The sequence below is a fragment of the Miscanthus floridulus genome, chromosome 4, assembly GCF_019320115.1.
Source record: "Miscanthus floridulus cultivar M001 chromosome 4, ASM1932011v1, whole genome shotgun sequence".
Taxonomy (NCBI): Eukaryota; Viridiplantae; Streptophyta; class Magnoliopsida; order Poales; family Poaceae; genus Miscanthus; species Miscanthus floridulus.
Window position 1 is genome coordinate 21,259,571 of NC_089583.1, and position 25,762 is coordinate 21,285,332.

Genomic DNA, 25,762 nt, shown 5'->3' on the forward strand with positions numbered 1-25,762 from the left:
GCCTCATTCGCAGCATCACTGCATCACCATTTGCCTGGCCTTTGCGGGCAATCGTGTCACTCGTTGTAACACCGTGAAATTTTGCTTCTTTTCGAAATAGCTAAATTTAATTTATTTATGCAATTGTGTGAGCGTTGGAATGTAGAGAAATAATACTTCTTGCTAAATTAAAATCAATCATAAGGTTAGATACATGCTGTTGCATCATGCCGCTGCATATTTGTTTCTGTATTGATTGGTTTTTAACTAAAACTCAAACTGAATTCAAAACCATTAAAATTAGCTTTGGAAAAAAATCAGATTTTAGAAAATAAAAAGGCAAAAGTTTTTCTTCCTCCCTTCCCACCTTCTGGCCTGTCGGCCTGCTCCACACCCCGCAGGCCCAGCGCAGCGCCATGGCCCACCTCGGCCTGCCGGCCCAGCCAAGTGGCAGCTGTGCCGCTCCGGCCCAATGCCGCGGCCCAGCAAGCACTGGTGCACTCCCTCCCTTGCTCTCGCTGCCGCACGGGGCCCTCACAACAGTGTCACCTTCTACCTCTTTTCCCTGTGCTCGAGTCGAACCCGAACCCGAACCCGAGCCCGACGCTGCCGAGCATCGTAACCCGCAACCGAGTCGATTTTTGGGCGTGTGTGCCACACCTGGGCGCCCTATAAAAGCCGCCGCCTTCCCCTTTCGCTCCCCTTTTCCCATCTACGAGCATCCACCGCCTCCATCGAGCTTGCCGCGCCGCCGCAAGCCCTAGCTGCCGCAGCCGAGCACCGGGCCGCCGTTCCGCCCCTTCTCCGTCGTCATCGGTCTGCTGCCGAGCTTCTCGACGCGGTAGTGAACTTCCCCGCTCCGTTTTTCTCTCTTTCGCTCTCTGTTGCTTATGCGATGCCGCCGAACCTTCGCAGGAGCCGCAGTCCGCTGAACCGAGCCTCTCTCCGTCCTTGTCCCGTCTTCGACCGAGGATAAGCCCTAGGTGAGCTCGACTTCATCTCCACCTTCTACCTGTGCTTTTCCCATGTAGAATCGTGGCCCGTAGGCCGATTTCCGTGTTCGCCGGCGAGGTCCTCGCTGCCGGCAATGGTGGCCACCGTGCTGACTGTCGTCTCTGGCCAGCCCCCTCTCTCTTATACTCTCTCATTGAATTTCAGTTGTCCAGATCGAGTTCAACGGCTAAGATGAGAAGATACCCCTTCGCAGTCACATCATAAATATGCGATTAAGAGCCCTTCGGTTTCTTCACATTTGTGCCCGCCATCCCTGGTTCAGTTCAAAATCCTGATTTTGATTTATTTTTAATTCGAATTAAGTTCGGTTTAATTACAGTTTTGCCATCAGTAGCTAGGGATGAAAACTGTACGGATATTTTCTGACCGTATTCGAAACCGAATCTGTTTAGAGGGGTTGAGATCTGTCCATATCCGAGTTCGGATATCCAACATTCGATACCGTATCCGTATCTGAATACTCAAATCGCATATTTATGATGTCGATATCCAATCATATTCTATCCGACATAGTTGACACTATCCGTATTCGAATCCGAATCCGGACAAAAATATGAAAACAAATGTAATATCGGCGATATCCGTCCGTATCCGATCCGTTTTCATCCCTATCAGTAGCTTATAAATGTCATATCTTCTACGTTTTAAATTTGATTTCGGTGATTCTCGCATCTGTGTGTTCGTAGCGACGTGTAGAATAGTTTTAAACACTTTTCAACTTATTTTTCCACTGTTGGTGTACTGTTCTAATTATAGCTCTTGTTTGCTTCATGCATGATTACGTGGATGCATGTATGTTGCTATGTTGAGATGATTGAGAATAGACGGTGAGCAGTTCGACGGTGATTAAGAGCAATATTTTGAAGAGCAGGACCAGCAGGGCTATTTTGAGCAAGGCAAGTACAACATGGGATAATACTTATTGTCCTATTCACATTAATCACATTTTAATCATATGCATATGTCTATCTTGACTACCATTAAGGATATCGTAACTTTGTACTTGTACCTTGTCATCTAAGGGTTTATGTATTGGGTAGTATGATGCTAGCGCTTAATTAAAGACCATGATCTTATAACTTGACTAATGGTATATGCAATAAACAATAAAATATGTTTTTTAGCAACAAGAAACAAGGGGGCTAGAGTATAGTTTTTGTGATGCTCTAGATTCATCTCTTTAAGGACTTATCTGTAAGCGATCATTCGGGACTTACAATACAACCATGAGTGCTATATGGATTTGGCTTTAGTCAAGTATGAGAACCTTTTATAGCTTGTTAGTGGTTACCTTTATGGCGTAAAAGGGGCTTGACAAGCTGAGTATAGTGCGGTCTCTATCCCTATGTGTATAGCCTGCGCGGAATGTGCCATTCGAAAGGGGGCTATATATTCTCTTGCCTTAGAAACCTAGCGGCACCAACTTGTTAGATGAATCTTTGTAAGATTTCATAGTGAACCCTGCCGACCTTCCTTAGTAGTGGGTCAAGAGGCTCGTAACCTCGGGCGAAAGGGTAAATCACGGCTCATGGTGAAAGTGTACAACCTTTGCAGAGTGTAAAACTGGTATATCAGTCGTGCTCACGGTCACGAGCGGCCTTGGACCCTTATGGAATAGATGATCATTAATGATAACTATGTTTATGCTATTCATTATTCATGTTTACCTGATCATGTGTTTATTTGGCTTTATGTTAAACTTGTTGCTACTCAATTGCTTAAAATTGTGATTCCATAAAAGCTAACCATAGTTAAACCATAGTCTATCTTTTTGAGCCTCATGTACCCCATGTTATTCTTGTTGAGTACGAGATGTACTTACGTTGGTTTATTTTCACTACTTGGATAAAAATCTCGAATGGGTAACAGATTGCAATGGTTATGAGGATTTTCTTGAGGATTACTAGTCTTGCGATCAACCAGTTGACCATACCTATGGTTATGGAGGAGCCATTTGGAGTTTAGCTATTTATTTCTGCATGCTGAGTCTTTAGTTTTTCGGTAATGAATTAATACTCGTGATGTAATAAAGCACTATGCTTAATATTCTCTTAAAATTTGTCTCTATATGTGTGTAATTGATTTCTGGACACACATATGGTTTATATCTAATTTTATCTTTAAAATTGGGTATGACACTCGTCCACGGTGAAAACCTTAACCTATATATACCCCTAAACACACTATGAGAATCATGGTGTTGATGTCATGCGGACAAAATCCAACTTCATCGAGTGAGACAGCTTCTTCGTAAAAATCAGATGTTACTCTGCTACTGGAGGTTGAAAGCTCTAGTTTGGTTTTGGTGAATTGATGAAACCCTAAGTGCTAATCTAGTTTATCAAAGTGATTATGAGATAGGTAGCACTACTCCAAGTGATTAAGCATATGAAGATCATGACATGCTGATGGTGATGGCATGGTGATGATCAAATGCTTGGACTTGGAAAGGAGAAAGAAAAACAAAAAGCTCAAGGCAAAGGTGAAATTGATAGGAGCTTTTTGGTTTAGTGATCAAGACACTTAGAGAGTGTGATCACATTTAGGATCGATAGCCGTACTATTAAGAGGGGTGGAACTCATATCGAAATACGGTTATGAAAGTGCTACTAGATGCTCTAACATATTGCATATGTATTTAGGATCTAGTGGAGTGCTAACACCCTTGAAAATATTTGTAAAAATATGCTAACACATGTGCACAAGGTGATATACTTGGTGGTTGGCACATTTGAGCAAGGGTGGAGAAGTTGGTTGATTGAAGGAAGTGATAGTCACTGAGATACAGTGACTGGACGCTAGTCACGCAGTGACCGGACGCTGGGGTCCTACGTCCGGTCAGTGGTGCGTAGTGAAGGCCGCCCTCGGTCTCTTGACCGGACGCAGGCGACCAAACTCTGGCTGAACACTATTCAGCATCTGGTCCTGCTGAACGGTGAGTTACCAAACACTGGACGAGTCTGGTTGGGCATGACCGGACGCATCTGGTCACGAGTGGAACCTTACTGGAAGTGACCAGACGCTGGGGTCCTATGTCCGGTCCTACACTATAGTGCGTCCGATCGCCACTTAAATGCACTGATGACCGTTGAGATCGGGTGATCAGCATTTGAAGTAGGGGACACGTGGCGAAGATATGAGGACCAGACGTTGGGGTCTTGTGTCCGGTCAAACCGACCGGTGCGTCCCATCACCCTAATTTTTTAGTGAATAGAGAGCCAATGGCTCTATTCATGGGCACTCTATTTAAGCCACATGGCTGGCTCAAGCTCACTCTCTTGGCCATTTGCATTGACATAGCAACCTTATGAGCTTAGCTAAAGCCGTCCCACTCATCTTCATCATTGATTCATCATCTTTGTGAGATTAGGAGAGAATCCAAGTGCATTGCTTGAGTGATTGCATCTAGAGGCACTTGGTGTTCGTGTTTCACTGCCAGATTTGCTTGTTGCTCTTGATGGTTGCCACCACCTAGATGGCTTGGAGCAGTGGAGGAGGATTGGTACGAGTTGGTGATTGTTCGTGGCCATCTCTGGTGATTGTGAGGGGACGTGTGCCTTCCCCGGTGGAGCACCAAAAGGTAACCCTAGTGGATTACTCGTGTCATTGAGTTACCTCACTTGTGGGTAGGTTCTTACGGTGTCCAATTATGTGGACAAGGTTCGTGCAACACCTCTTAGCCGCTGAACCACCAAGTGTTGGTCGACACAACGGGGACGTAGCATGTTGGCAAGCACGTGAACCTCGGGAGAAAATTGATTGTCTCTTGCCCTTTGGTATTCTCTTGATGATTGAGTTAGTATTCATCTTGTGATTGGTTCGCTCCTTTACGCGGCGGTATAATCACCTTACTCTTACTCACTTACATATCCGCAAACTAGTTGTAGCAAGCTCTTTAGTGTAGCTAGAATTGAGAGATTGCTTCGTAGCTTAAGTTCATCTAGTGAAGCTCTTTAGTGTAACAAGTGTGAGAGCTCTTAGTGAGTAGTGACTTAGTAAATTGTGTGTCTAGTGATCATATTAACTAGAATTGTTGGATAGGTGGCTTGCAACCCTTGTAGAGCTAGTGCAAGTTTGCTTTTTGCTATTTGTCATACTAATCAAATTGCTCTAGTTGGTTTGTAGATTTTTAAATAGGCTATTCACCCCCTCTAGCCATATTAGGACCTTTCAAGTGGTATCAGAGTTGTGGTCACCGTTTGATTGAAGGCTTAACAACATCGGTGTCAATTTATGGCTCAAGTTGTGTTCAACCATGTGGAGGGCAAACCACCGTTCTTTGATGGCACAATCTATGATTATTGGAAAAGAAAGATGAGGATGTATCTTGGTTCAATCAATGATCAAGTATGGGATGTGATCGAGAATGACTATGCCATCATTGATCCCGACAATCTCACCAACCAAGACAAGACCAACAAGTAATGAAATACAATGGCTCTCAACACCATATACAATACCATTGATTCCTAGGTGTTTGAGCAAATCAATGATTGTGAGAGAGCTAATGAGGTGTGGAAGAGATAGGAGGAAGCATATGAGAGCATTCTAGAGATGTTCCATCGATTGCAAGTGATTATCAATGACTTGAAGGCTTTAGGAGAGAAGATCAATGATTATGATGTCTCTTAGTGGTTTTTGATGTGTTTACCTCCAAGATTTGAGATGTTGAGATTGCTTATCATAAGAGGAGGATTGAAGGAGATTACCCCTAATCAAGTACTAGGTGATGTCATGACATAAGAGACATATCATGTGGAAATGGAAGGGGTTGAAAAGGATGACAAGAAGGAAGACAAAAACAAGAAGAAGAAGGTAGCATTCAAGGCTAGCTCATCATCCAAGAACAAGGGCAAGTCCAAGAAAGAATCAAGTGATGATGAAGATCTTAGTGACATTGATGATGAAGCCATGGCTCTATTTGTGCTCAAGATGAAAAAATTCATGAAGAAGGTCTATGGTGCAAGAAAGAGAAGAGATCACACCAAACACAAAGAATATGTGAGAAGATGCTACAATTACAAGAGCCCTAATCATGTTGTAGCGGATTGTCCCTACAATAGTGACAATGATGAGGATAAGAAGAAGAAGCACAAGAATAAGAAGAAGATGACCTTCCAAAGGAAGAAAAAGGGTGGAGGCTATGTGGTCACTTGGGATAGTGATGGCTCTTCGGATAGTGATGGCTCTAGTGATGATGGCAAGAAATCTATCAAGAAAGCACTAGCAAGCATCGCCATCAACAATAAGCCCTCTATCTTTGACACTCCATCGACATGCCTCATGGCAAAGCCTACCAAGGTAAAATATGATATGAGTGATGATGATGAATGTGAAAGTGATGCTTGTAGGAGTGATGATAATGATGAGTACACCAAGGAGGAGCTCATAGATATGTGTGAGCAAGTGCACACTTGCTTTGAGATGAAAAGAAAGGAGTGCAAAGAATTATGCAAGAAAGTCAAATTTCTTGAGCAATCTCTTGATGAGCTAAATGCCACTCATGAGAGGCTAATAGAAGCCCATGAGAAGCTTGGCAAAGCTCACTCTAAGCTTGAAAAGGCTCACTCCTCTCTCATTGAGTAAGTCAAGAAGGAGGAAGCCAATAAGAAGCAAGTGATTATGTCTTTTGATGTGGGACTAACATGTGATATTATTGATGAATCTATTTATAAGCCAATTGTAGTTGCTCCCACTAATCTTCTTGTAGCACTTCTACCTCAACTTCACCTTTGAGTGATGGTTTTCACTTGTGATGCCTCACTAATGGTGGAAAATAAGACTCTCAAGAAGGAGGTGAATGAGCTCACTCGTGCCTTAGGCAATGCCTATGGTAGAGATGCCCACTTGCTAAAGTGCTTGGGTAGCCAAATGTTTTCTCTCAACAAGGAGGGATTAGGCTATACCCCTAAGAAAGGTAAGGCAACCTTTGCCACTCCCAAAGTTAGCTCTGTGAAGGGCAATGGTCGGTTTTACAATAGATAGAAGCAAGTTGGACATATAGAGCAATATTGTAAAACTAACAAGAACAAACAACCTAATGTATCCTTAATTAGATTTGATTCTTGTTACATGCTTGTTAAGTGTGCCAATGGTGTGAAGGCTAAGTTCATTGGTACACCAATTGTGGGCCTAAAGAAGAAGGCCATTTGGGTACCAAAGACCTTAGTAACTAATCTTCAAGGACCCAAGCAAGTTTGGGTACCTAAAAAGAATTGATCTTCTTTTGTAGGTCAATTATAAAGCCGAAAGAAGGCATTTGGTGCTTGATAGTGGGTGCACACAACATATGATTGGTGATCCAAGAATGTTCAATTCAATCAATGAAAATAAGAGCAATGGGATTGATAGTATCACACTTGGTGACAATGGCAAGGGCAAGGTCAAAGGTCTTGGTAAGATTGCCATATCCAATAACTTTAGCATTTCCAATGTGCTACTAGTAGAGAGCTTGAACTTTAACCTATTATCGGTAGTTCAATTGTGTGATCTTGGTTTCAAGTGTATATTTGGTGTGGATGATGTAGAGATCATAAGTGTAGATGGCTCTAACTTTATATTCAAATGATTTAGATATGAGAATCTATACTTGATTGATTTCAATGCTAGAGAAGCTCAATTGTCAACATGTTTGATCACTAAGTCTAGACAGGGTTGGTTATGGTATAGAAGGCTTGGTCATGTTGGAATGAAACAATTGAACAAATTGATCAAGCATAACTTAGTTAGAGGCTTGAAAGATGTTACATTTGAGAAGCATAAACTATGTAGTGCATTTTAAGCCAGAAAGCAAATTGGTAACACACATCCTAAGAAGAGCATGATGAGCATATCTAAGGCATTTGAGTTGGTGCATATAGAATTGTTTGAACCAACGACATACACTAGCATTGGTGGAAACAAATACGGATTTGTGATTGTGGATGATTTCACTAGATACACATGAGTGTTCTTTCTTGTTAACAAGAATGATGTGTTTGCAACCTTCAAGACATTCATCAAGAGAATTCATAATGAGTTTGAAACAGCTATTATGAAAGTGAGAAGTGAGAATGAAAGTGAGTTAAAAAACACAAGAGTGGATGATTTGTGTGATGAGTTTGAAATTAGGCATCAATTTTTGGCCAAGTTTACTCCTCAATCAAATGTCCTAGTTGAAAGAAAGAATAGAACTTTGGTTGACATGGCAAGATTAATGTTGAGTGAGTACAATGTGAGTCATTCATTTTGGGCCGAAGCAATCAACATGGCTTTCTATTATAGCAACCGACTCTATTGTCATCCCATGATGGAGAAGACACCTTATGAGCTATTGAATGGAAGAAAGCCCAATATAGCATACTTTTGGGTTTTTGGTTGCAAATGCTACATATTGAAGAAAGGCACTAGATTGAGCAAGTTTGAAAAGAAATGTGATGAAGGTTTCTTGCTTGGTTACTCCACTACTAGCAAGGCATATAGAGTTTGGAATTTGGCTAGTGGTACTCTTGAGGAGGTTCATGATGTAGAATTTGATGAAACAAATATTTCCCAAGAGGAAGATGAGAATCTAGATGATGTGAGAGGCACTCAATTAATCAATGCAATGAAGAACATGGACATTGGTGATATAAGACCTAGTGAGGTGATTGATGTTGAAGATGACAAGAATCAAGTGCTCTCTAACTCAAATGAATAAGCTATTGATTCCCAAGATCAAAGTCAAGCAAGTGCTAGTGTTGACAAAGTGCAAGATCAACAACAAGTGGCTAGTTCATCATTTCAACCAAATGATTGATTAAATGCAAGCAATCAAGTGCAAGTGCTTCAACCAATCAATGTTGTAAGAGATCATCCATTGGACACTATCATTGGTGATATTTCAAGAGGTGTGCAAACTAGATCAAGATTGGCTTCATTTTATGAATATTTCTCATTTGTGTCATCCATTGAACCTAAGAAGATAGATGAAGCTTTGAAAGATGTTGATTGGGTAAATGCTATACATAAAGAGCTAAACAACTTCAAGAGAAATCAAGTATGGGAGTTAGTTGAGAGGCCTAATGATTATAATATAATTGGAACTATGTGGGTCTTTCAAAACAAGTAAGATCAAGATGTGATAGTAATAAGGAACAAAGCAAGATTAGTGGCTCAATGTTATACTCAAGTTGAAGGTCTTGACTTTGGAGAAACATATGCCCCGATTGCAAGATTGGAAGCAATTAGGATCTTGTTAGCCTATGCTTGTGGCCACAACATCAAGTTGTACCAAATGGATGTGAAAAGTGTATTTCTCAATGGGTACATCAATAAGCTTATGTATGTTGAGTAACCTCCCAGTTTTGAAGATGAAAAGAAACCCAACCATGTTTACAAGTTGAGAAAGGCTTTGTATGGATTGAAACAAGCACCAAGAGCATGGTATGAGAGATTGATGGATTTCCTACTCTCTAAGGGATTCAAGATGGGAAAGGTTGACACCTCTCTCTTCACCAAGAAGCTTGGAAATGACTTGTTTGTATTACAAATCTATGTTGATGATATCATATTTGGGTCAATAAATCAAGATTTTTGTGAGAAATTTGACAAGATGATGGCAAGTGAGTTTGAGATGTCCATGATTAGAGAGCTTAGTTACTTCCTTGGTCTTCAAATCAAGCAAATAAAGAATGGCACATTTGTGAGTCAAGGCAAGTACATCAAAGACATGCTCAAGAAGTTTGGAATGGATGATGCTAAAGCTATTAGTATACCAATGGGGACAAATGGAAGTTTGGATAGTGATGCTAGTGACAACATGGTAGATCAAAAGATATATCGGTCTATGATTGGAAGTCTACTCTATGTGACCGCATCAAGGCCAGATGTGATGTTTAGTGTATGCATGTGTGCTAGATTTCAAGCCTCACCAAGAGAAAGTCATTTGAAGGCAACGAAGAGAATATTGAGGTACTTGAGGTATACACAAAATGTTGGTTTGTGGTATCCCAAAGGAGCAAAATTTGAGCTAGTTGGTTACTCCAACTCCGATTATGTGGGATGCAAAGTTGAGAGAAAGAGCACATCGGGCATATGTCAACTATTGGGAAGATCACTTGTGTCTTGGTCATCAAAGAAGCAAAATAGTGTAGCACTTTCAACTGTCAAAGCGGAGTACATTTTGACCGGTAGTTGTTGTGCTCAATTACTTTGGATGAATGCTACTTCGAGTGACTTTGGAATCAAGTTCAAGAAAGTGCCATTGATATGTGATAATAAGAGTGCAATTAAGTTGACCAATAATCTAGTTCAACATGCAAGAATAAAGCACATTGATATCCGACACCATTTCATAAGAGATCATCAATAAAAATAGGACATTTGCATTGAGAGTGTAGGCACCAAAGATCAACTTGTCGATATCTTCATCAAGCCACTTGATGAGAAGAGGTTTTGCAAGCTAAGAAATGAATTGAACATACTTGACTTCTCCAATATGTGTTGATGCACCCCTATTATATGACATGGCTCTCCTTCGAGCAAAGCAAGGTAAAGTTGATTGACATGTCATTCATCCATTGCTAAGGACTTGTTGAGTGCATCTAGTCATTCCTATTATGTTCTAGGCTTATTCATGAAAATCAAATGAATTTGATGCTTGTATGGTACCACTATTGCTTGTATGCTTGAAATGATCTAGTGGTAGCATATGACATATTTGTGGGCTTGTAAACCTAGTGTTTGATCAAGAAAATGAGCTCTAAGTGTTTAACTCAACATGGTACAATATAACCCTTATTTGGAGGTGTGAAGAAGCTTGTCCTTGGATCAAACTGAGTTAAATATCTTGTGCAAGTAATCTAGATTGAAACAAATTGGGAAAATAATTCTCACTTCACATGGTTTCACCCCAACCTATCTAAAATTTGAGCTCGCTTTTTATGCTAATTGTTGACAAAGGGGGAGAGAAATTCACAAAGATAGTAAGATAGGGGGAGCAAACAAATGAAATGACATTGTAAGGGGATCAATCAAAATTACACACAAGTAGGGGGAGCAAGCTCATAAACTTGTATGTTGCATTTTGAATGTGCACTTCATATATTTGCTTGCATAGCACAAGTTTTAAATTTTAATATCCATGCTTATGTGGTGTATACTAGTTGTAGGATTGAATGATGAAATGAAAAACTAGCATGCATCGATTAAGTAACTAGACTTATGCTCATTTTATGGAAACTAGACCCTCACTTCTAATGTTGATCTCATAGGGTATTCTAGTCTTTGTGTATGTCTAGTTACTAATGGTGCTAAGGATGGTATATTAGTGCACTCCGATTGGTATCATGCTTCAAAGGTCCATCTTTTATACCTTAGCCTCATTTGGTAGACATTGTCTCCTATATTTCCTATCTAAGCATATATGCAAGCTATAATCCAAACTCTTAGCATATATGTAGGGGGATCAATTGCTACCATTTAGGGTTCATGAAACTTGTCCATATCCTTTTACACATGGTAAATACGCTTGGGCAAGCAACATGGATTCAATTAAAATTCAATTTATATCTTTGTGTAAGGGTTGTCATCAATTACCAAAAAGGGAGAGATTGAAAGCTCTAGTTTGGTTTTGGTAAATTGATGAAACCCTAAGTGCTAACCTAGTTTATCAAAGTGATTATGAGATATGTAGCACTACTCCAAGTGATTAAGCATATGAAGATCATGACATAATGATGGTGATGATCAAATGCATGGACTTAGAAAAAGAGAAAGAAAAACAAAAAGCTCAAGGCAAAGGTAAAATTGATAGGAGCCTTTTGGTTTAGTAATCAAGACACTTAGAGAGTGTGATCATATTTGGGATCGATAGCCATACTATTAAGAGGGGTGAAACTCGTATCGAAATACGATTATCAAAGTGCCACTAGATGCTCTAAATTATTGCATATGCATTTAGGATCTAGTGAAGTGCTAACACCCTTGAAAATGTTTGTGAAAATATGCTAACACATATGCACAAAGTGATACACTTGGTGGTTGACATATTTGAGCAAGGGTGGAGAAGTTGGTGGATTGAAGGAAGTGATAGTCACTGAGATGCAGTGACCAAACTCTGGGGTCCTGCGTCCGGTTAGTGGCACGCAGTGAAGGCTGCCCTCGGTCTCTTGACCGGACGTAGGTGACTAGACTCTGGCTGAACACTATTCAATGTCTGGTCCTACTGATGTGGTGGCGCACAGAGAAGACGGTGAGTGACCGAACGCTGGGCAAGTCCGGTCGGGCGTGACCGAACACGTCCGGTCGTGAGTGGAACCTTACTAGAAGTGACCGGATGCTGGGGTCCTGTGTTCGGTCCTACACTATAGTGCGTCCGGTCACCACTTAAATGCATTGATGACCGTTGAGATCGGACGATCAGCATTTAAAGCAGGGGACACGTTGTGAAGATCTAGGATCAGACACTGGGGTCCTATGTCTGGTCAAACCGATCGGTGTGTCCGGTCGCCCTGATTTTTTAGTGAACAGAGAGCCAATGGCTCTATTCGTGGGGGCTCTCTATTTAAGCCCTATGGCCGGCTCAAGCTCACTCTCTTGGCTATTTACATTGACATAGCAACCTTGTGAGCTTAGCCAAAGCCCTCCTACTCATCTTTATCATTGATTTATCATCTTTGTGAGATTGGGAGAGAATCCAAGTGCATTGCTTGAGTGATTGCATCTAGAGGCACTTGGTGTTCGTGTTTCGCTGCCGGATTCACTTGTTGCTCTTGGTGGTTGTGAAAGCTCTAGTTTAGTTTTGGTGAATTGATGAAACCCTAAGTGCTATCCTAGTTTATCAAAGTGATTATGAGATAGGTAGCACTACTTCAAGTGGCGAAGCAAATGAAGATCATGACATGACGATGGTGTTGCCATGGTGATGATCAAGTGCTTGGACTTAGAAAAGAAGAAAGAAAAATAAAAGGCTCAAGGCAAATGTATAAATGGTAGGAGCCATTTTGTTTCGGTGATCAAGACATTTAGTGAGTGTGATCATATTTAGGTTTGATAGCCGTACTATTAAGAGGGATGAAACTCGTATCGAAATGCGGTTATCAAAGTGCCACTAGATACTCTAACTCATTGCATATGCATTTAGGATCTAGTGGAGTGCTAACACCCTTGAAAATGTTTGTGAAAATATGCTAACACATGTGCACAAGGTGATACACTTGGTGGTTGGCACATTTGAGCAAGGGTAAGAAACTTCACCAGTGAAGTGTTCGTCCATAGAGTGCGGATAGTCCAACGGTGCCACCGGCGCCCTATACAGAAAAGACAGGATTTCATAGAGTGCACTGGACGCTGGCCTCAACTGGACCGGTGTGTCCGGTTAGTGGAAGCAGTGAAGACGCTGGCATCGGTCTTTGACCGGACGCTGAGTCACTTCATGATCGGACACTGACGGGGTGCGTCTGGTCCTGCTGACGTGGAAGCACACAGAGGAGACAGTGAGTGATCGGACGCTGGGTGAGTCCGACCGGGCGTGACTGGACGCGTCCGATCATGAGTGGAACCTTACTGGATCAACCGGACGCTGGGGTCCTGCGTCCGGTCACTTTGAGCAGCGCGTTCGGTCACTACTTAAATGTACTGATGACCGTTGAGATCAGGTGATCATCGTTTGAAGCCGATGACACGTGGCAAGCATCGGGCAACCGGACGCTGGGGTCCTACGTCCGGTCGATATGACCAGAGCGTCCGGTCATCCCGAGCAGTGCCCAATAAAAGGGTACAACGGTTCTATTTTATGGGGGCTTCTATTTAAGCCCCATGACCGGCTTAAGCTCACTCTCTTGGCCATTTGCATTGATATAGCAACCTTGTGAGCTTAGCCAAAGCCCTCTCACTCATCTCCATCATAGATTCAACATCTTTGTGAGATTGAAAGTGAATCCAAGTGCATTGCTTGAGTGTTTGCATCTAGAGGCACTTGGTGTTCGTGTTTCGCTGCGGGATTCGCTTGTTACTCTTGGTGGTTGCCGCCACCAGACGAATTGGAGCAGTGAGGATCGTTGAGCGAAGGTTGGTGATTGTCTCCGGCTCCGATCGTGGTGATTATGAGGGGTTCTTGACCTTTCACCGGCGGAGAGCCAAAAGGTACTCTAGTAAATTGCTCGTGGTTTGTGTGATCCTCATCTTGTGTTGGTTGTGTGGCACCCTATTGAGGGTTTGGCGTGTGATGCCAATTAGCGCGTGAACCTCCAAGTGAGTGAATCGCCACAACGAGGACTAGCTTACCGGCAAACAAGTGAACCTCGATAAAAAAATCATTGTGTCATCATTTGATTCCGAGGTGATTGATCTTCATTGGTGTTCATTCGTGTGATTGATTGGTTCATTCATCGATACGGCGGTATAACTATCTTGCTCTCTCTCTTTTTATTACCGTAAACTAGTTGTCAAGCTCTTTAGTATAGCTAGTTGTGAGAGCTTGTTAGTTTGGTTAGTGTGGCTCTTTAGTTAGCCTTTGAGAGCACACTAACTTAGTGTAGTGACATAGCAATTGTGTGGATAGAGACTATAGAAACTAGAATTGGTATATGGCTTGCTTTTTAGTAGGCTAGCACAACACTCGCTTCGCCTCATATTTGTCTAACCGGTTTACTAAGTGTTGTTATAGACATTTTTAATAGACTATTCACCCCCTCTAGCCTTAGGACCTTTCATGGTGTCACACCTATTTTTTGAAAATTTTCCAGAATTTATAGGGTACACGCACACGTACGCGTTCGGTGGTACTGCGCGTTTTCCGAGAGGCTAGATAGCCTCCCAATCTCTTCTTTGTTTGTGTACGGACGTGCACGCGTATGTGTATGTATAGTGTGAGTGTGGAGTATGTGGGTTATGTACGTCTAAGTTGTATCAGATAAAAAAGAAAGGGAGAGAACAGTACCGTATGTGCTTTGGAAGGGTTGGAGCTCCTTTTCTTTTCCTTCAGCTCTCTTTAACTATCCATCCACCCTTTATCTTGTCCCCGTACAGCATACATGCTTCCTGTTAGTTATTAATTTGGTGCAGTAAATTTATTCCATTTTTCTAGGATGGGGGACTAGCATAGAATGGAGGGAGAAATATAAAGAAAATGAAACTAAATAGAAAGAAAATGAAACTAAGTTTGAAGAAAATTACACTGAGGATTACAGAAATGTGACACCATTTTATCTGGAAGGTAAGGAGTTCAAAGGCTGACTATGTCAAACTCTATATATAAGGTTTCACGTTTGCCTTAAACACATGTTGAAACGATGTGGTTATTTTCAGGAACATGCTAATACAGTTATACAGGACGCATAGATAGACAAATCAAAAGCACCTTTAGGTCGCAAATGGGTTTCACATCTCATCACAAGACAGATCACAAATAAAGCCTTTGAAATTATCGGTCAGTCTTATCTCTTTACCTGTTCCTCTAAAGCAAACTTTGCAATGTGCTCTTCCAATCAATACAACAAGGCAACAAGCAAACAGAAAAAAGGAGAATAAATACTACTACACACATGTGCAAAGCAAAACAACTAATGAAATAAAGGAGATATTGCACATCTCTCTCTGCCCAACCTTTAATCTGATGCATGTCTTTCGTGAGAGGGAAGCTTGACAGTGCTGTCTTTTGAGTCTTTCAAAACCATCATCAGTGGAGTGGCTTTTGTTTTCGGAAAAAGCAAAAGTTTTTATGCCGAAATCATCATAAATAGCAGTGCTTAGAGCATGACATCCTGGCACCAGACCCACCACAAAATATACAGCTCTGCAAGACAATGAGAAGAGAGATCCAGAGCAAGTACTTCGGAAACTTCCATCCACTGGGCTGCGTGCACTGCTGCCTACGCTCGGCCTGGTGAGCTTCCTGATTCTCCAGCTCCCCTGGAAGAATGCACAACTGTGAGCCTTTGGAAAGTAGGGGAAGGGAAAGAGTTGCAATGCAACACCCTGCTGGTGTTGTTTAAGGTGAATTGCACTACTGCATCATTTTGAGCTTTTGATTAACTAGTGGCTAATTAGCAATGGCATGTAGGTGCGCTTTGTTTGACCGCTCCTGATATTGTTGAAGAGACACTTAGAGTAGTTTAGTACTTTGTTTTTTCTTTGGCCGTACTATTAAGGGGGTTATGGACAGGTAGCTTGACTTATGTGAGTCTAGTGGGTTAGGTGTGGTGCACACTTGCTAAAACTAGCGCTAGGTAGCTCCTAAATAGTCCTTAGATCCAATGGAGCAAACTTCATTCACATATGATCGAGAGTTGGAAGTGAATGGAAGGTCAAATACTGACCGGACGCTGGCTTCGGTGTGACCGGACACTGGCGCAGAGTCCGGTCAGTTCATTTGATCAAGGTGAAATCGTCTGGTGCGACCGGACGCTGAGAGGTGAAGTGACTGGACGCTGAGGGCTAGCGTCCGGTCGTTTCCAATAAGGTTCTAGAGAGAGAAAATTACGACCAGACGCGTTTGGTCACACTTTAAACACTGGAGTTCGGGGTGAACTGACCGGAGCATCCGGTCAACATGACCGGAGCGTCCGGTCACCCCACAGAGGCACATAACGGTTCGTTTTTTAACCCATGTTATAAATACTTCCTCCATTCGTGTGAGGGGGTACTTTTGCTCATTCCAATAGTTGAGAAACACCTTTGAGAGTGCCAAGAAGAGCAAGGTCCTAGTGAGGTGATTGAGATTTGAGAATCCCAAAGAGAGCCCTCATTAGTGAGATCAAGAGTAACAAAGTGTGCATCCACCCTTCTCATTAGGCTTGTCATAGTTAAGTGAGAGTCCGTGCTTGTTACTCTTGGTGATCGCCATCACCTAGATGGCTTGGTGGTGATTGAGAGCTTGGTGATCATCCAGAGAGCTTGTGGATGACCCAACTCAAGTTGTGAGCGGTTGTGGGTGATTCACCGCGATGGAGTGTCGAAGAATCAACCTGTAGAGAGCACTCGATCCTTGCACGGATTAAGGGGGAGCTACACCCTTGCGCGGGTGCTCCAATGAGGACTAGTGGGGAGTGGCGACTCTCTGATACCTCGATAAAACATCGCCGCGTTCCTACTTCTCTCTTTACTTTGAGCATTTACTTTGAGCAATTCAATTCTTGTCATTTACATACCTAGAATTGCCATGCTAGAGTAGGATTGGAACTTAGGGTGCTAAACTTTTGTGCGTTAGATTAAGAGAAACACTTTCTAGGCACAACGGGTTAATTGGGTTAACCGTAGAGTTTAATTATTGCAAAGAAATTTAGAATTAGCCCAATTCACCCCCTCTTGGGCATCTTGATCCTTTCAGTTCCATCAACCTTACGGTCTAACCCTATGTTCTTCATCAGTTTGTCCCCAAAATGATACACGGGCTTCAACTGATTGACTCGGTTCTTCAATTGTTTTCTAGTATGCTTTAGTTTAGTTATCTTTTCAAATTGGCGTTTAATTATATTGTAACCTCTAGTTGTCATTGTCCCAGCATTCTAGTTTCCAACGTTCATTTTCTCAACATAGAGTTCACACAAAGTGGTAATGTTTTGATCAGACCAATTGACCTTGTCTTTTATGTTCTAAAAAAATGAAAAGAGGACATCACATATCAAAATAGCTTTCATCCATGAACCAAAAACATGCAGCATGCAGTTTTCATGTAACAGATAACATGAACATAAAATGGTTCAGTTTTCATCACATATCCATGCTAAAGAATCATCTGGAGATCACCAAAACACATCTAACATAGGATTTACAACAAAATAGGGTTTAGGGTATGGATCTTACCGACACAGGGGCGTTCTCATCGGATTGTTCGTTGTCGTCATCATCCTCTCTGTCCAGATCCTCTACAGTGTCAGAGTTGCTAGCGGCAGATGTGGATCCACAGGACACCGTCTGCCTCATCCTGACCCCGCGGCCACCACCGCCCATTCCGAAAAGTGGCAAACCTTGAGGAGCGATTGCTGCTGGCTGTTTACCAGAGATCTGGTAAATAGAGCTTCGTGACGGCTACCTCCTAGGCGCGCAGCCTGGCTATCTCCACGGCTAGTTCTGGAACATGATCCGGTCTGCAACGGCCGTGGAGGCTGGAACTAGCGTTGAGCAGATTTGCCGCCAGGGCCAAGGGGAGGGAGCCCAACGTTCACACGAAATCCTTCCGACGGCAGCTGCTCCTGGTTGGGGAAGACGTCGAGGTGGGGGAACTCGGCTTGGGAGTTCAGATCCAGGCTCTCTAGCCACGACCGTGGAGCAAAGAGGCTGGGGGAGGCGTACGGAGAAGAAGGAGCTTGGGAGTACACGCCGAACTTGTCGTTGACGGGGAACTGAGGGTAGGGCTCAGATCCGGTGACGAGGAAGGAAGAAGACCCAGCGAAGTAATCCTTGTAGTTGTTCCCGTAGCCGTCCATGGCGGATGCGGTGTGGGGAGGAGGGCGAGCCGCGGCGGCGGCGTGCGGGCGAGATGCGTGGCGGCGAGTGGATCTGATGCGCGGTGGCGGTGGCGAGTAGGACGGCGAGGGGAGCGACTGAGGACGGTGAGGGCTCGGAGTGGCGGCGGGGATGAGAGAGAGGGCGAGGGAGTGAGTGGCGCTGATGGTTTCGAGATGGGTGTATGAGGGCGATGGAGCAGGCGCTGGGAGCAATTATTGAAGGGCCAGGGGTGTCAATTTTGGCCCTTTAGTCCCAATAAGTAGCCCATCAAGGGAGTACTACATTTTAGTCCTTAGTCCCTGGTGTTTGGTTCAAAGGTACTAATTAAGACTAAAATTTAGTCTTTAGTCCTTTCTCTCATGGAAATGAACATGCCCGTATATTTGCAATTGAGGTCAATCGTTCAATTGCATTGGAACCAGTGATTTGTACTAGTGATTTGCGCGCGCCCATGCGCGCGTAGAGCCACTTCATTCATTTTGATTACTTACAAAGCTTGAGAATATCTTATCAAAATATAAATATAAAGAGAGTGAAGGAATGTGTTAGACATATTTATGGATCTGAACAAAATATAATGAGATACAACATGGGATCATATGATCAAAAAGAAAAAGAAGAAAAGAAAAATTAGAAACATCGGTAATCAAACTTCAGACCTACACTGTAATCTCTGACTAAGCGCAGATGTATGATCTTGCATTATAAAATCTCAAATTTGAAGCTAAGGGAATCTGATGACAGAATCTAGGTGGAAATGAGTGGATTCACAATTCATACATCACACGGACGAAAAGGAAATGACTTCCGTGAATGTAAAGTGCACATGTAAGGGATGATTTACACTATCAAGTGAGAAAGTCAAATTGTTAAATTGCCAAAGAAAAAAATACAAAACTCAGGATTATATCTTTGTTCAACGTGGAGCCTGGCTTATTGGGAAGTTGAATCATGGCTATCCCACATGCCTGAACGATTAATCCTGTGACATAAAAGAAGAGGGGATACCATTTAAGGGGACACTTTTAGGAGATTTGATGACAGATCATAATCAGTAATACATAAAATTTAATTAAACTGTCAAATTCATAAAGTACATTGTGTCATCAGCACATGAAGATATAGCTCGGGTAAAAGTGCTAAGGTTACAGGCATACTGTCTTTGCAGTGATCTTCATGTAACATGAGCTCAATGTCGATAAAGAGGCAGAGAACACCTGCGATCAGGAACAGAAACAAATTAAGTAGCATTTAGCACAGAAAAGGTATGGTGCACCTACAACGGAAGTATCAGCATCAAGAACACAGCCTATGATGCAAAATATACCTTAGCCGACATGCATGCACAGGCCAGGCAAACTAAACCTGTATACCCCATGTCCATGCACGAGGACCAATTCTATATGTAAACCGGTGTCAAATACTCAAATAGTATTTTTTTAGCAGAAAATACTCAAATAGTATTAACTGCTAGGCAACATTGGTTCTAAGAGTGTTGGCACACGGAGTCAACAAATCCATGACCTCAACTGAATAAAAACCAGCCATGATGCCAAATCCTTTTGTGTGATATGCATATGTATAAAAAGCAAGGCCAAAGAAAACTTCACCTAGTTGCTGAAGCAGCAGCCATGATGTCCAATCTCTATCTCTATCTATTTATCTATTTATACCCCTATAATACACCACTTTAAATTATCCTACAGTCACCAAACAAATCCCACGTCTACAGTCACAACCTAAACTACGTCCACCCTATGAAACGCACACAGATAAAGATCATATTGAAAACATACACACCGAATTAACTCTCACTCATTCTTTCTCCTTGCTCAACCACATCCGACGGTCCTACTTCTTTGGATGTGCCTTGCCCCAGCGACCGCCCGTGTCCCCAAACGACGCGGGTTGGGCCACGCTGCGTCGGGTGTCTCCACCACCCAGATCTGCTCGTGCTCCAGCAGGCCGGCGCGAGGAGCACGACGCGTCCGCGGCGGCAGTGGCTGCTGGGGACGAGGACGTGGGCCCCAGAGGACGGAGTCCGAGCATAGGGACGTGCTCCAGCGGAAGCGGCCACCGTACGGTGCCGAGATCGACGACCGGTCCTACTTCACCATGTTCGGCATCAGGGATGTCCCCGTGGGTTAAAAGCTCAGTTCTGAATCCAGTAGACAACCTGATACTTCGTTCTTCCATTGCAGTAGCTGCAAGACTACGATTGAGTCTAGAACCTAGAATTCAACTAGCGGTTCATTTTCTCTGCACAGTATAAAGAGATGGGCTATGTACCTCGGGCTGAAAATGAGATTATTTGATGATACTAGGCTGGGTTGATGGTACTAAAAATGAGTTCTTCACTATTGATGATCTAGGTTTGTTCTCGATATTCTTTTTCCTGTCATTTTCACTGAAAATTTCTTTGTTTCCTGTTGAATTTTAAAACCCGCTATTCTCACTGGTGGTATTTCTAATTTACAGTCCAGAAATTCACAATAAATCGTGTCAATAAAATGGTTTTCTTTGTTTGTTTCATGTGAAGCCCCGAGCAAATAGTCTTGGTATATTCACTCGACCTTGGTTCACTGCTGGAACCTGGAACCTTCTTGTGCAAGGATGATCATCAGGTAATGTAAACTGATGCCTGTATCTCTTGCTTTGGCAAGGAAAAACTCCCAAAAGATTGAACATATTTTGATCAAATAGATTATCATGTGCCTGTATTATAGAGGGGTAAAGATGGTCATGGACCACACAACCTGCTCATGGACCGCAAGATCATGGCGTTCAAGAAAAATTTGGCATGCTATAGAGGGGTACAGATTGGATAAACAAAGATGACATGGATTACCTTTTCCGGGAAGGCGAGCAAGTGAATTGCGCTGTAAGTATGTTTAAGACTGTCCTTTGCATTGATTGATGTATACCAAATAAGACGTGAATCTTAATGAATTTGATTGTTCATTTTATCTTTTTATAAATTTTATCTTGTTTTGTAATCGTCCAGATGATAGTGGGGTTCAGATGGGAGGTTCTTCGTGCTGGTACCTTCTAATCTTGTAGTAAAATGATATTATTTGTACTGTTCATCAAGAAATGTATTTACAATTCAAGATGAACATGGAGGATTTGTAGTACATTGTATTTCCTCACTCAAGTGGTTGTGCTGGGAGAAGATTGCCGGTAACAAATGCAAATGCGTTGCTGTGGTGAAAGGCCTTTTTGCTGTGCAGTTCCTTGTACATACTTGCATTCAAGCAAGGGATTAGACAAAAAAAATGTATATGCAGTTGTCACAACTTTAATAATTATCTAGCTGGTTCTTAACTAGGAACTTAGTGTTACATAGACCTAGAAACATGACATCAATTTGAGTCAAAAATATCTGCAGTAGTGGTTTTATGTCTTGTTAAATGATTATTAGTTATTGTGTTTACCATAAAAAAAGGGCAGACCCAGTGTCGGAGGCTCCTACAAGAATGCGGTCCCACATGAGTGGAGTCCGGAGAAAGGAAAAACCGAGGCAAGCCTTCCCTTACAAAATCTACGGAGAGGCTGCTTCGAATCCACGACTTGGTGACTCAGTGGGACAGTGGGACAGCTCTCACCACTACACCAAGCCTGCCCTTCTAAGTGATTGTGTTTACCATAACTGTATTAATTGTGACTGAAAATTCCTTCTTTTAATTGGCAAGGCCTTCTTTGACCCCAACTGTCCATGATTCAAGCGGTACTGTTGGTACTTTTGACACAGTTTATTATATTTGTAGGTATAGCCTATATTATGAGTGGATGCTCTGAGTGAAAAAATTCTCAATTAGTTTTTGAGTCAATGAAATTGAGCTGCACAATTTGCTTGGAGAAAAAAAAGATAATAGAGCAATAAAAATGGAAAAGTTAGATATATAACAAGAGCTCTGGGCAATAATAGCCTAGAGGAAATGGATATATTGCATCATGTGTTGCCATCATCATGGCTTGAAGTTGTAGGTGTAGCACAGTAGCTTTGAATGAGCCATATCTCTCTTTCTAACATCCATATCATTTGTTGCCATCATGGATTGATGTGCTTTTTTATCCAAAATTATGGAGTGATTTCTTTTTAACTGTGCTTGTGTATGGCTGGACTATTTTTCTATTTTCTAGGGTCTGCACTAATGTATGCAGCTTTAATTCTATGTCTTTTCAGTCCAACAAGCACGGAAGTTACTAGATGAGAGAAAAAGGAAGATCAAAGTGCAAGAAGAAGATCAAGGTGCTCATGGTGGGTGTTTTGTTCCATGACTTCCTAGATATAAAACATTATTGAAAAGAACTTTATCGTTGTGCAAGCAAGACATGAGTTATGGGTTGTACTTGTACATGACAAACATCTTAGCTGTGTACATACTTAAGTAATCTAGCTTGGTTGTGAGTATTTTGTATAAAACATTGTACAAGTACAAATGTTGATCAGATTGAGAGGAAATTGTGAGCATGGTTTAGTCAGTTTCAAATAAGCATTGATCCTGAGTGGTCGAGGTGGAACCGACTGCACGTTGTGGTTCGCCTCAGGACATGCAAAGTGGAGGCTCGATGAGGTGATGACAGCTTACAGGGGTATATGGTGGTTGCCATCATTTTAATCTTTCAAGAAACTACATATCAACTTAGTCAAAAATAATTTTAGAGGTTAGTAATATATATTTCCAATTATGTATGTGGTTGTGTGGTAATTAGTGGAGTTGCAATGTAATTATTTTTAAATGAAAACATTGGAATGTAACTAGAGAGTACCGGTTTCGAATGTTGCCGTGGCGTTAGCACGGACACGCTACTAGTCACCGATAAAGCTCTTCTTATGAAGACGGCATCAACACTTCTCCATTTCTCCAAGGCTAACCACCATGGGAAATTAGAAATTAACAAGCAGTTAAGCACCAGGAAACAAACCTCCTGAGCACTGCTGTACCAGAGGTACAGGCTATCACTGAACTCAGAAATTAGGAAGCTGACCGTTATATACACAAAGCAGACAAGGTGCTGCTGGTGAAGTGCGTTGAATCATCTACATCCTCATGATATATCTACAACAACGCAGTGAAGTACGGTCCTTCTAAAACACTGAATCATCTACAAATACAACCATCTACTATACCATGAACATCCTCGTACATAAATACACTGAATAAATTATCTATTGTATGAAGGAAACGAAAGAACTGAGAAGATATTTGAGCCGACAATGACACAAATGTAGTAAAAAAAAATACCAGAGAAGGAATGGAGGCAGCCACAAGCCTTGGAGGCCTCAGGACCGAGGCACCCACACAAACCTCAGATCCAAATGGTGCAAACCTACAAGCACGAAGAAACGCGTCATGAGCACCCTGCATCACAGAATCAGGCAAAAATACAAAAGAACAAAGGACAGGTCCCCCTCATTTTTCCTGTGTAACCAATTTTATACCCTAAGTTTTTGTTATTCTTAGCTTTCTCTACATGCTAAAACAAAGAAGGAAAAAGTTCATTAAATATTTAGATATCTTTTTCATAGACTTGTTGGCCATTAGCTTCTTCTATGATAATCACCACACTGCCATTAAAAAAGCTGGCAAGAAGTACTATGTTGCTTTCAATTCTGAACCCCTTTTCAAGCTGGTGCCGTGATCTACATCTTGATGAACACGAAACCTAGATGATTTTCCTATTGTGCACCTTCTGTGCTAAGGGAAAAGAGAATCATATTTATGAAGTGAAAAAAAGAAAACAGAGGAAAGCAGGGATAAATTAGATGAAGTAGAGTAGGCAAAGAGTAGCGAACCAAATTTGGAGATAAAATCAAAGATAAAAATCATAGAAAAGAGATCGATGTATATACAAAATTAAAGCAAAAACCTGCATAAGCAAGGAACAACATGTCATTCCACATCTGGAACCCCCAAATCCCAAATGTCAACATGAGATCCATGGGTATGCATTGTAACTGAGATATAAAAATGTCCATCACAAATATCGGTTTTCTCTTTGTGTTGTTTTGCACCAGCAAATGCGAAAAGGAAAGAAACTGACAAAATCGTCAGTGTGTTGGTCACATCTATACAGAGACAAAAAAAAAAAGAAACTAAACATAAGCAGGCGCAGCTGAACCACATGATAATAAATCAAACACGACTAATATTAGTAGCCAACAAAGTAGGTAGCAGCAGAAATCATACCACACTAAGTCACGAGCGCTCCGCACAGCACCATGAGAACCCTCTTCCGCCAAGCAGGACCTAAAAAGGCAGGAATAAAGCAAAACCAGAACATCAATCCACGGTATTATAAAATGCAGAAAAAGGATTATTCACAAAGACAGTTCTTGCGAAGTGAATGGGAGATGCGAAGAACAACAAATCCACTCTGCGGTTCCTCAAGCACTCCGCGGCCGTTCAGCGAGCGCTCCTCCATGCATAGGACGGATCGTGGGACGGCCCCTCTTATGCGAATCAGGACCTATCGAATGTCGAGAACACCACTAATATCAAGTCGTACCATGAGGGAAAAAACCTTACCCGACCACCGCACAGGCACAGTTCCAAGCACCACGAGCACACCGCCGCAGCTCCGCCGCAACGCCGCACTACAGCGCCCCGGTAGTTCCTCTGGAGTCTTGTCTTCTGCCAACCAAGAAAAGCATTGAGCAGACCGTTCAAGAATAAAAAAACAGGACATGTAAGCTCAAGGGACCGCCGGTCGCCTGACCAACGCTGATGTCGCCGCTCACCATGCCTAGATCTATGCGCGTGTGAGTATTTATCTGGGTCTACGCCCGTGCCGGTGCGTCGATGTGTCGTGGCCTCGTCGGCTGCCCTCGCCCCGCGCCTGCGCGGACTGCCGGTGCCCGCACACGCCGAGGTCACACCTGGAACGCACCCGCACCCACAGCTGGGCCCGCCTGCGCCACCCACCGCCGGAGCCCGCCCGCCGGGGGCCACCCTCGCCCCGCGCCCGCAGCCGGGGTGTGCCCGCGCCGGGGGGCGCCCTCGCCCTGGCCGGCCGTGGAAGACCGCCAGAGGCCGACCGCGCCGTCGTGCTGCCGCGCCAAAGCCCGCTGTCGACAGAATATCGACGACGGTACTCCGAGGGGTATCACGAAGGTAGATGCGTGAGATCAAGAACAAGAATGCAACAGTAGATAGGTTTAGACCATCGGTACGACGTAATACCCTACTTATATGGTCTGTTGATTTGTATTAGCTATCGTATGATATTGTGTGAGTTTGGAGGGGGTCCCTGCCCGTCTTTTATAGTCCGGGGAGCAAAGTTATAAGTCGGTTAGATATGAGAGATAACCGGAAAGTAATAACTGATTGCAGGAATCTTGGGATTATACATATCT

General features: G+C 42.6%; 2 long non-coding RNA genes across 6 annotated transcripts; one reads left to right on the forward strand and one right to left on the reverse strand.

Annotated features, from left to right (window-relative positions):
- The first annotated feature begins 701 nt into the window (after positions 1–701).
- LOC136549524 (uncharacterized) lies at positions 702–23,162 on the forward strand. 2 transcript variants are annotated; one of them, XR_010781946.1, is made up of 5 exons: positions 702–820; positions 895–962; positions 1,818–1,889; positions 20,942–21,026; positions 21,129–23,162. It is a non-coding gene; the product is annotated as an uncharacterized lncRNA (long non-coding RNA). The 2 variants fall into 2 exon arrangements; XR_010781945.1 differs by having other exon boundaries at positions 20,942–23,162.
- LOC136549523 (uncharacterized) lies at positions 19,153–25,543 on the reverse strand. 4 transcript variants are annotated; one of them, XR_010781944.1, is made up of 8 exons: positions 25,148–25,543; positions 24,936–25,040; positions 24,597–24,656; positions 23,652–23,736; positions 23,395–23,511; positions 23,176–23,276; positions 19,500–19,619; positions 19,153–19,384 (listed from the first exon to the last, which is right to left on the reverse strand). It is a non-coding gene; the product is annotated as an uncharacterized lncRNA (long non-coding RNA). The 4 variants fall into 4 exon arrangements; XR_010781943.1 differs by having other exon boundaries at positions 23,176–23,511; XR_010781942.1 differs by lacking the exons at positions 23,176–23,276; positions 23,395–23,511 and having other exon boundaries at positions 19,560–19,619.
- Between the last annotated feature and the right edge of the window lie 219 nt (positions 25,544–25,762).